The sequence below is a fragment of the Callithrix jacchus genome, chromosome 14, assembly GCF_049354715.1.
Source record: "Callithrix jacchus isolate 240 chromosome 14, calJac240_pri, whole genome shotgun sequence".
In the NCBI taxonomy this organism is placed as follows: Eukaryota; Metazoa; Chordata; class Mammalia; order Primates; family Cebidae; genus Callithrix; species Callithrix jacchus.
Window position 1 is genome coordinate 45,795,782 of NC_133515.1, and position 8,313 is coordinate 45,804,094.

Consider the following 8,313-nt stretch of genomic DNA (forward strand, 5'->3'; position numbering starts at 1 on the left):
TCATATTCCTCTCTAAGTTATCCATTCTTGTTATCATTTCCTCGAATCTTTTTTCAAATCTTTTTTCAAGGTTCTTAGTTTCTTTGCATTGATTTAATACATTATCTTTTAGCTCACAAAAGTTTCTCATTATCCATCTTCTGAAGTCTAATTCCGTCATTTCATCACAGTCATTCTCCATCCAGCTTTGTTCCCTTGCTGGTGAGGAGTTTTGGTCCTTTCTAGGAGGCAAGGTGTTCTGGTTTCGGGTGTTTTCCTCCTTTTTGCGCTGGTTTCTTCCCATCTTTGTGGATTTGTCCGCTGGTCGTTTGCGTAGTTGCTGACTTTTCGATTGGGTCTCTGAGTGGACACCCGGAATGTTGATGATGAAGTATTTCTGTTGCTTGGTTTTCTTTCTACCAGTCTAGCCCCTTTGCTGTACTACTGCTGAGGTCCGCTCCAGACCCTGCTTGTCTGGGGTGCACCTCTAGCAGCTGTGGCACAGCGAGGGATGCTACCAGTTTCTTTTTCTGCTATCTTTGTCCCAGGATGATGCCTGCCTAATGTCAGTCTTTTGGATATAGAGGGGTCAGGGAGCTGCTTGAGGAGACAGTTTGTACTTTATACGGGCTTAATTGCTGAGCTGTGCGCTCTGTTGTTCATTCAGGGCCGTTAGGCTGCTATGTTTGATTCTGCTGCAACAGAGCTCATTAAAAAACCCTTTTTTTTTTTTTTTTCTCAAATGCTCTGTGTTGAGGGGTTTGGGCTTTATTTTTGGATGTTCGATGAGGTGTCCTGCCCAGCTAGAAGGCAGACTAGCCACTGTTTGGCTGCCGAGGCTCCGCCCTGCTGTTGTGTGATTCGCCCTGTTCCTGCAGGCTCTGCTGTGGTCTCCGCCACGCCCTGCAGCAGAGTCTCTTCGTTGTAGCGTGTTGCCTCAGCAACGGCAGGCTGCGTCAGCAGTGGGCGTGTATCTCAGTAGGGATGGGTTGCCTCGGCAACGGCTGGCTGCGTCAGCAGTGGGCGTGTATCTCAGTTGGGGTGGGTTGCCTTGGCAACGGCTGGCTGCGTCAGCAGTGGGCGTGTATCTCAGTTGGGGCAGGTTGCCTTGGTAGTGGTGGATGACCCTCCCCCACAGAGCGTCTCGGACCGTCTGCTCGGGATAGTTTGAAATCACGGTTTTGTTCTTCCCACTGGGTATCCCAAACGATCTGTCCCTGCAATCCCCTGGGCTGGGCTACTGTCCAAGTCTCGTTCAGTCTCAAGTCCAGCCCTCTCAAGTCTCAGGTTGCCGGTTCAACAGGGCACCCGGACACGCGCGCCCTGTGGGGATTGCTGGGTAGGGCCGGCCGCCGCCGCCCCAGCTGCCGGCTTCGCCAGGCAGACCTACTGCCTGGCGTCCCGTGTCTTTTTCTACTTGGGAGTTTCCCCGTTCTGTGGGCAACAAAGATCAGTCTGTAAATGCAGCTCTGACTCACCGTTTGCGGATTCAACGCGAGCTCTAATCCTGGGTTGTTCTCACAGCGCCATCTTGAGTCCTCTCCCAGGCAATGATTTTTCTTACTGAAAACATTTCCTCCATTATTTTTAGTAGTGATCGATATCAGGGAGAGAACTTACCTACATCCTGAAACTAAAAAGAACTTAGGTCTGTTAAATTCTGATGATCACTGCATGGATAAGGTGTACACATCAGGTCAGCTGTATTCTAAGAAGTTAATCTATGCTGTAGTCTTGCCCCATACTGCCTCTGATGGGCAGTGGACACTTGAAACCTGCAGAATATTTCTAAGATACAGGTCATATTTTCCATCCTTAAAAATGACTGTTTCAGCTTCAGGAAACGAAATGTTTTAATTAGGTGAAGCCAGTACTTTTAAATATTGTTGGCAATGTCATTTACACTCTTTTAAGTGGATCTACCATCTCAAGAAATAAATATGTTCCCAAATTTATCTTAAGGAAATTCATCCTTAGTAATCAAGGACTGAATAATGATGGAAAATATGACCTGTATCTTAGAAATATTCTGCAGGTTTCAGGTGTCCACTGCCCATCAGAGGCAGCATGGGGCAATGTGTATTCTCTCCTCACGGTCTTCAATTGCTGTGTGAAGTCCAGTCTGTCCCTAACCTCCCCCACTGTACATCCATCTTCCCTCCTGATGGCCTGCCCAGTGAATTTCAAGCTCCAGGACAAGATATTGAGACAGATATTGTAATAACCTTACAAAATAGCAGAGCTTTTAGCCAGCTTCCAACAATTATATGATGCCAAACTCTTGTAACAAATTCTTAATTCTGTATATATCTTCTGGTGGTCCTGTTTTCCTGTTTGAACCCTGACTGATACAGAATTTTCCTTGGAGCCAAATAGAATCCACAGCCTGCTTTTGTATGGTGCTTGAGTGAAGAATTATTTTCACAATTTTAAAGGGTTATAAAGTAAAGAAGGACATGTAACAGTCACAGTATGTGGCCCACAAAGCCTAAAATGTTTACTCTTTGGACTTTTACAGGAAAAGTTTGTTGACCCTCGATGTAGGAAAAGTAGTAGTATAAAATGGCATGATCACTTTAGAAAAAGTTTGCCAGTTTCTTATTAAAAAAAAAAACCATACATTTACCATACGGCCCAACTATTCTACTCCTAGGTATTTACCAAAGAGAAAGGAAAATGTATGTCCACACGAAGACTTGTACCTGAATGTTCATAGCTTTTTGACTCATTTATTCACTCCAAAAAAAAAAAAAAAATCAAGCTGTTCACCCTAAGAAATAGTCTTGGAAAAGAAAGAAAACAAACAAACAAACAAACAAACAAAAACCCCATCATGCTGTGTGAAAGAAGGCAGGCAAAACAGTACATATTGTGTAAATCTATTTACATGAAGTTCTAGAACTGGCAGTATCAATCTATAGTAATAGAAGAGCAGTGGTTGGCAGCCATAGCTGTAGAAGGGATTGGCTGCAAAGGGGATAAGTGAACATTCTGGGAAATGTTTTATAGCTTGATTGGGATGGTCTACATGTGTGAAAACTCATTGAATTGCACAGTTGAAATATGTGCATTTTATTGTATGTAAATTGATCGAGATAAAACTATTTTTAAAAATCTTATGGCCTAAACCACTTTCCTCCCTGGTTCCTCATGATATAGTCTCAATTTCCAATATATTTTTTGTGTATACACACCGTACTGGCTTTTAGCTTAAACTTCCTCTTTCAGTCACCTGTGTAGTCTATAACAGCAGTCCCCAACCTTTTTGGCACCAGGGACTGGTTACATGGAAGACAATTTTTTCATGGACTGGGTTGGTGGGGAATGGTTTCAGGATGATTCAAGCACATTACATTTAATTTGTTCTTTATTTCTATAATTATTACATTGTAATATATAATGAAATCATTACACAACTCACCATAATGTAGAATCAGTGAGAGCCCTGAGTTTGTTTTCCTGTAACTAGATGGTCCCATCAGAAGGCGATAGAAGATATTGACAGATCATCAGGCATTAGATTATCAAAAGGAGAATGCAACCTAGATGACTTGCATGTGCAGTTCACAATAGGGTCCACACTCATATAAGAATCTAATGCTGCTGCTGATCTGAAGGAGGTGGAGCTCAGGTGGTAATAAAAGTGATGAGGAGCAGCTATAAATACAGAAGAAGCTTCACTTGCTCACCTGCTACTCAGCTCCTGCTGTGCAGCTCAGTTCCTTACAGGCCACGGACAAGTTTCAGGACTTGGGGACCCCTGGCTTAAGCAACAGAAATTTGTGATCCTATAGTTCTGGAGGCCCAAAATCTAATATTAAGGTGTTGGTAGGGTTGGTTCTTTCGGAGGGCTGTGAAAGAGAGTCTGTTCATGCCTTTCTCATAACTTGTGATTTGCTGGCAATCTTTGGTGTTCTTTCACTTGCAGAATCATCACCCCAATCTCTGCCTTCATGTTCAGTGGCATTCTCTCTGTGTTCATGTCTGTCTCTGTGTCCAAATTTGCTCTTTTAATAAGGACACAAGTCAAATTGGGTTAGAGTCTACCCTAATGACCTCATTTGACTTGATTACCTCTGAGAAGACCCTATTTCCAAATAAGGTCACATGCACAGGTACTGGATGTTAGGACTTCAATATCTTTTGTGGGGAGACAATTCTAGGAGTTGTTTACAAATTAATATAGGGATATGGGGTTTAGACTTACAAATGTGGTCATCTCAACAAGTTCCACTGTCTTTTAAGCCACAAGTCTTTGGAATTCTCTCCTGTCTTTCCTGCCTACTATGTTATTTTGATCTGGGCCAAGGTTTATTATGTAAGCATAATTAATAAATTGATTAGGGTTTAAGACAAATGTTTAGATAAAGACAAACATATGTACTCAATGTTCAGCTATACTCTTTATTCACTGATTGGTTTACAATTAAGGATGTAAAGTAAATCCCACCAATTTAGAAAGGATCATTTATCTGAAATACTATGGCAGGTGTAGTTAGTTTTGCAGTTTATTCTGAAGACTTCCAAAGTTATAATAGCCATAGCTCTACCAATAAACTTATGACAATTTTAAAAATCAATATAATTTTACTTTCTCTTTCACAATGGAAAGTTTCTCACGGCTAACTTTTTTTGTGTACCCATTTTTTTTTTTTTTTTTTTTGAGATGGAGTTTCGCTCTTGTTACCCAGGCTGGAGTGCAATGGCACGATCTTGGCTCACCACAACCTCCACCTCCTGGGTTCAGGCAATTCTCCTGCCTCAGTCTCCTGAGTAGCTGGGATTACAGGCACGTGCCATCATGCCCAGCTAATTTTTGTATTTTTAGTAGAGACAGGGTTTCACCATGTTGACCAGGATGGTCTCGATCTCTTGACCTTGTGATCCACCCGCCTTGGCCTCCCAATTTTTTTTTTTTTTTTTTTTTTTTGAGGTGGAGTCCTCCTCTGTTGCCCAGGCTGGAGTGCAGCAGCCCGATCTTGGCTCATTGCAACCTCTGCCTCCTGGGTTCAAGTGACTCTCCTGCCTCAATCTCTGGAGTACCTGGGATTACAGGCACAAACCACCACACCCAGCTAATTTTTGTATTTTTAGTAGAGACGAGGTTTCACTATATTGGCCAGGCTGGTTATGAACCCCTAACCTCAGGCAATCCGCCTGCCTCAGCCTCCCAAAGTGATGGGATTACAGGCATGAGCCACCACACCCGGCCTCTTTCTACCTATTTTTAAATGTAATATTTATTTATTCTAAAATTTTCTAATGAAAGAACAGAAATATTTTTAATCAACAAAATTGTATCTGCCATGCTTCTTCCTTTGTATTTCTTATATTTAACATAATATAAATGTTTCACAGAATATTTGAGAAATAGAATTTTAAAGAATCACTCAGATGTCATTACCTTATTTAACTATATTTTTTCTGAGTTTCTCTACACATTACATGTAATTGTACTGATTGAACAGAACATATTCTTTTTCCTTCAAAATACAGATGTATTTCTTCTGGCCAACAATTGTGTTATAACATTTCTACTCTATTTTTTTCATGCTGAAAAAATGTCAGAATTATTTATACTAACTAGTTTACATACATTTTCTAGACTTTTTTGTATAATAGTGAAAAAGATGAATCTGATCAATCATAATCAGTCTAAACTAGATAGAATTATAGAAACATACTAGGCACAGAAAAAGACACAAGAGAGGCAGAAAAGAGGTCACTGTCCTTAAGAACTTCAAAATCTAGTTGAGTAGTTTACAAAAAAAGTGCCAGATCTGGACTCAGATTGGACTGCCTGCTGCATTTATCTGTACATTATCATTTTATGCCACCTCCTTTGAATTGCTATTAGATGACGGCAGCTCTGGCCAAGGACACTGATGAAAGTGAGAGTGAAAGTGAGTAATAGAGAAATCAACTTGGGGAAGGTCCCCCAGGGAAGTTGCATGTTGGCCACCATGGGAGAGATTCAGTGTGACTTGATCCTTTCAAGATTTTTGCCTGTAGGGCTAATAGGTACTTGAAGAGTGAAGTGAACCCAACACTAATAAGGTAGTGAGTTATCATTTATTACCTGATATGAAGGAAATAAAATATGCTATTGACATAAGACATAAAAACAGAGTTTCTCCCTCATTTTTTCTCAACACTCATCAATGATGGTTGCTAATAAAAATAAGTTTCCACTACCAACCTTACAAAACAAAGCAAAATAAGCAAATAAAGCCATAGAACACCTACTTTTCTTTTACATCAAATACTTTGTTTCTGAGTGCAGAGAATTAACTATGTTGTCAATAAAATTAAGCCAGTTTTGGTAATTTAGATTTTCCAAACCATTATTTCTTGTATCCAGATGCAAATATTTTACCTTAGGGATAGGGGCTTTATAGAAGATCTACCAAAGAATGGGGCCCTCTTCGTGAATAGCTATTTGTTTTCCAGTTAGTAAAGATCATGGCATAGACTACATCATAGCACAGTACACTGTACACATTATGACAAATATCTCCACTTAAAGATTGTCAGGGTCAAGCATAATGGTTCATGCCTGTAATTCCAGCACTTTAGCCTGGGATTTTGTGTTCTTCCCTTTTTCGACAGCCTGAAAAACCAACATAATTGTATCAGGACAATCACATTATAACTGGGTGTGGGCCTGTGTTGGACTTCCCATAGGTTTGAGTGTGAGTCTATGTACATCCTTACCGTCTGTGGAACCATAGCTATGGGAAGATTGGAAGGTGTTCATTTTTGCCATCTGCTTCTGGGAGTCTTTCTTATGACACAGTGCTCTACAGGAGGAAGAAAATCTCTGTACATAGTTTGTGCCTCTTGTTTGCATCTTTCTTGAGTCTTTTTTTTTAATTGGCTGCCAATTCTCATTAGCTGCTTTATTTCTTCAATTCTTTATGTAAGTAGAAACATAAAGTTCCCTGCCTTCCAAATATTATCTGCATTCCTATAGTTATGAGGTTATATAGGCCATTTTGTTAAAAAAAAAAAACAAAAAACCTGACCACTTATTAGTTTCCCGTCCAAATTCTCTCCACTCTTCACTCTAGAGTCTATCACCTTTCAACAGGCATTTTCCTTTCAAGTGCTATAAGAAGGGGTGGGGAGCACATATTGACTACCGACTGCAATCACAAATATTGCAAAAAATGTTAGACTTTAATTGAGGAAAGTCATGGATAAAATGGAAAGTCATGGACAGTGAGGATATGGCAGACTCAAGAGCAGTTACTGTTAAAAAAGAGAAAATCTAGAGCCAGGCGAGGTGGCTCACGCCTGTAATCCCAGCACTTTGGAGGCTGAGGTGAGCAAGAGATCGAGACCATCCTGGCCAATATGGTGAAACTCCATCTCTAGTAAAAATACAAAAATTAGCTGGGCATGGTGGCGTGTACCTGTAGTCCCACCTTGAACTGGGGAGGCAGAGGTTGCAGTGAGCCGAGATTGTGCCATTGCACTCCAGCCTGGTGACAGAGCGAGACTTTGTTTCAAAAAAAAAAAAAGAGAAAATCTACAAGATTTATGACAAGGATTATGTGCTTCAAGAAAGGAAGGTTTGGGTTTCAAGGGATTAAGAGAGGCTCTTGGGAAATTGGTACAGCCTTCACAAGTTTTTGCAAAGATGAATCTCTTTATGGCTGTGTTGCTAAACTAAATGAAAAATGTCACATCAGGTCATCTAACAATTTTTAATAAATGTTATTCTGGAATAATTTTAGATTTATAGTGCAAAGATAATAACAGAGTTCCTGCCTATCCCTCATCTAGTTTTCTCTAATGTTAACATCTTAAATTACCATGGTATATTTGTCAAAACTAAGAAACTGATATTGGTATATTACTGTTAATTACACTCCCGATTTTATTCAGATTTCACTGATTTTTCTCCATGAATGTCCTTTTTCCTCTTCCAGGATTGAATCCAGAACACGGCATTGTTAGCACCTAACAACTTTTCATAAAAATTTTATATAACAAAAGTCCCAATCAACATTTGATTCAGTCTTTATTTATTTTAAGAGTTAGTGAGTTGCATTTATAACCAGAATTTCGTTAACTAATAATAAATTTTTAGTCATATTTTAAATCTCAATTTTCAAATTGGAGTACAAATCAGATCATTTCTTATACAAGCTACTGTCAAATTTTGCTTCCCCCCTCCCTCCCTCCCTCCCTCCCTCCCTCCTTCTTTCCTTGACAGAGTTTTGCTTTTATTGCCCAGGCTGGAGGACAATGGGGCGATCTTGGCTCACTGCAACCTCCACCCTTCAGGTTCAAGTGATTCTCCTGCCTTAGCTTCCCAAGCAGCTAGGA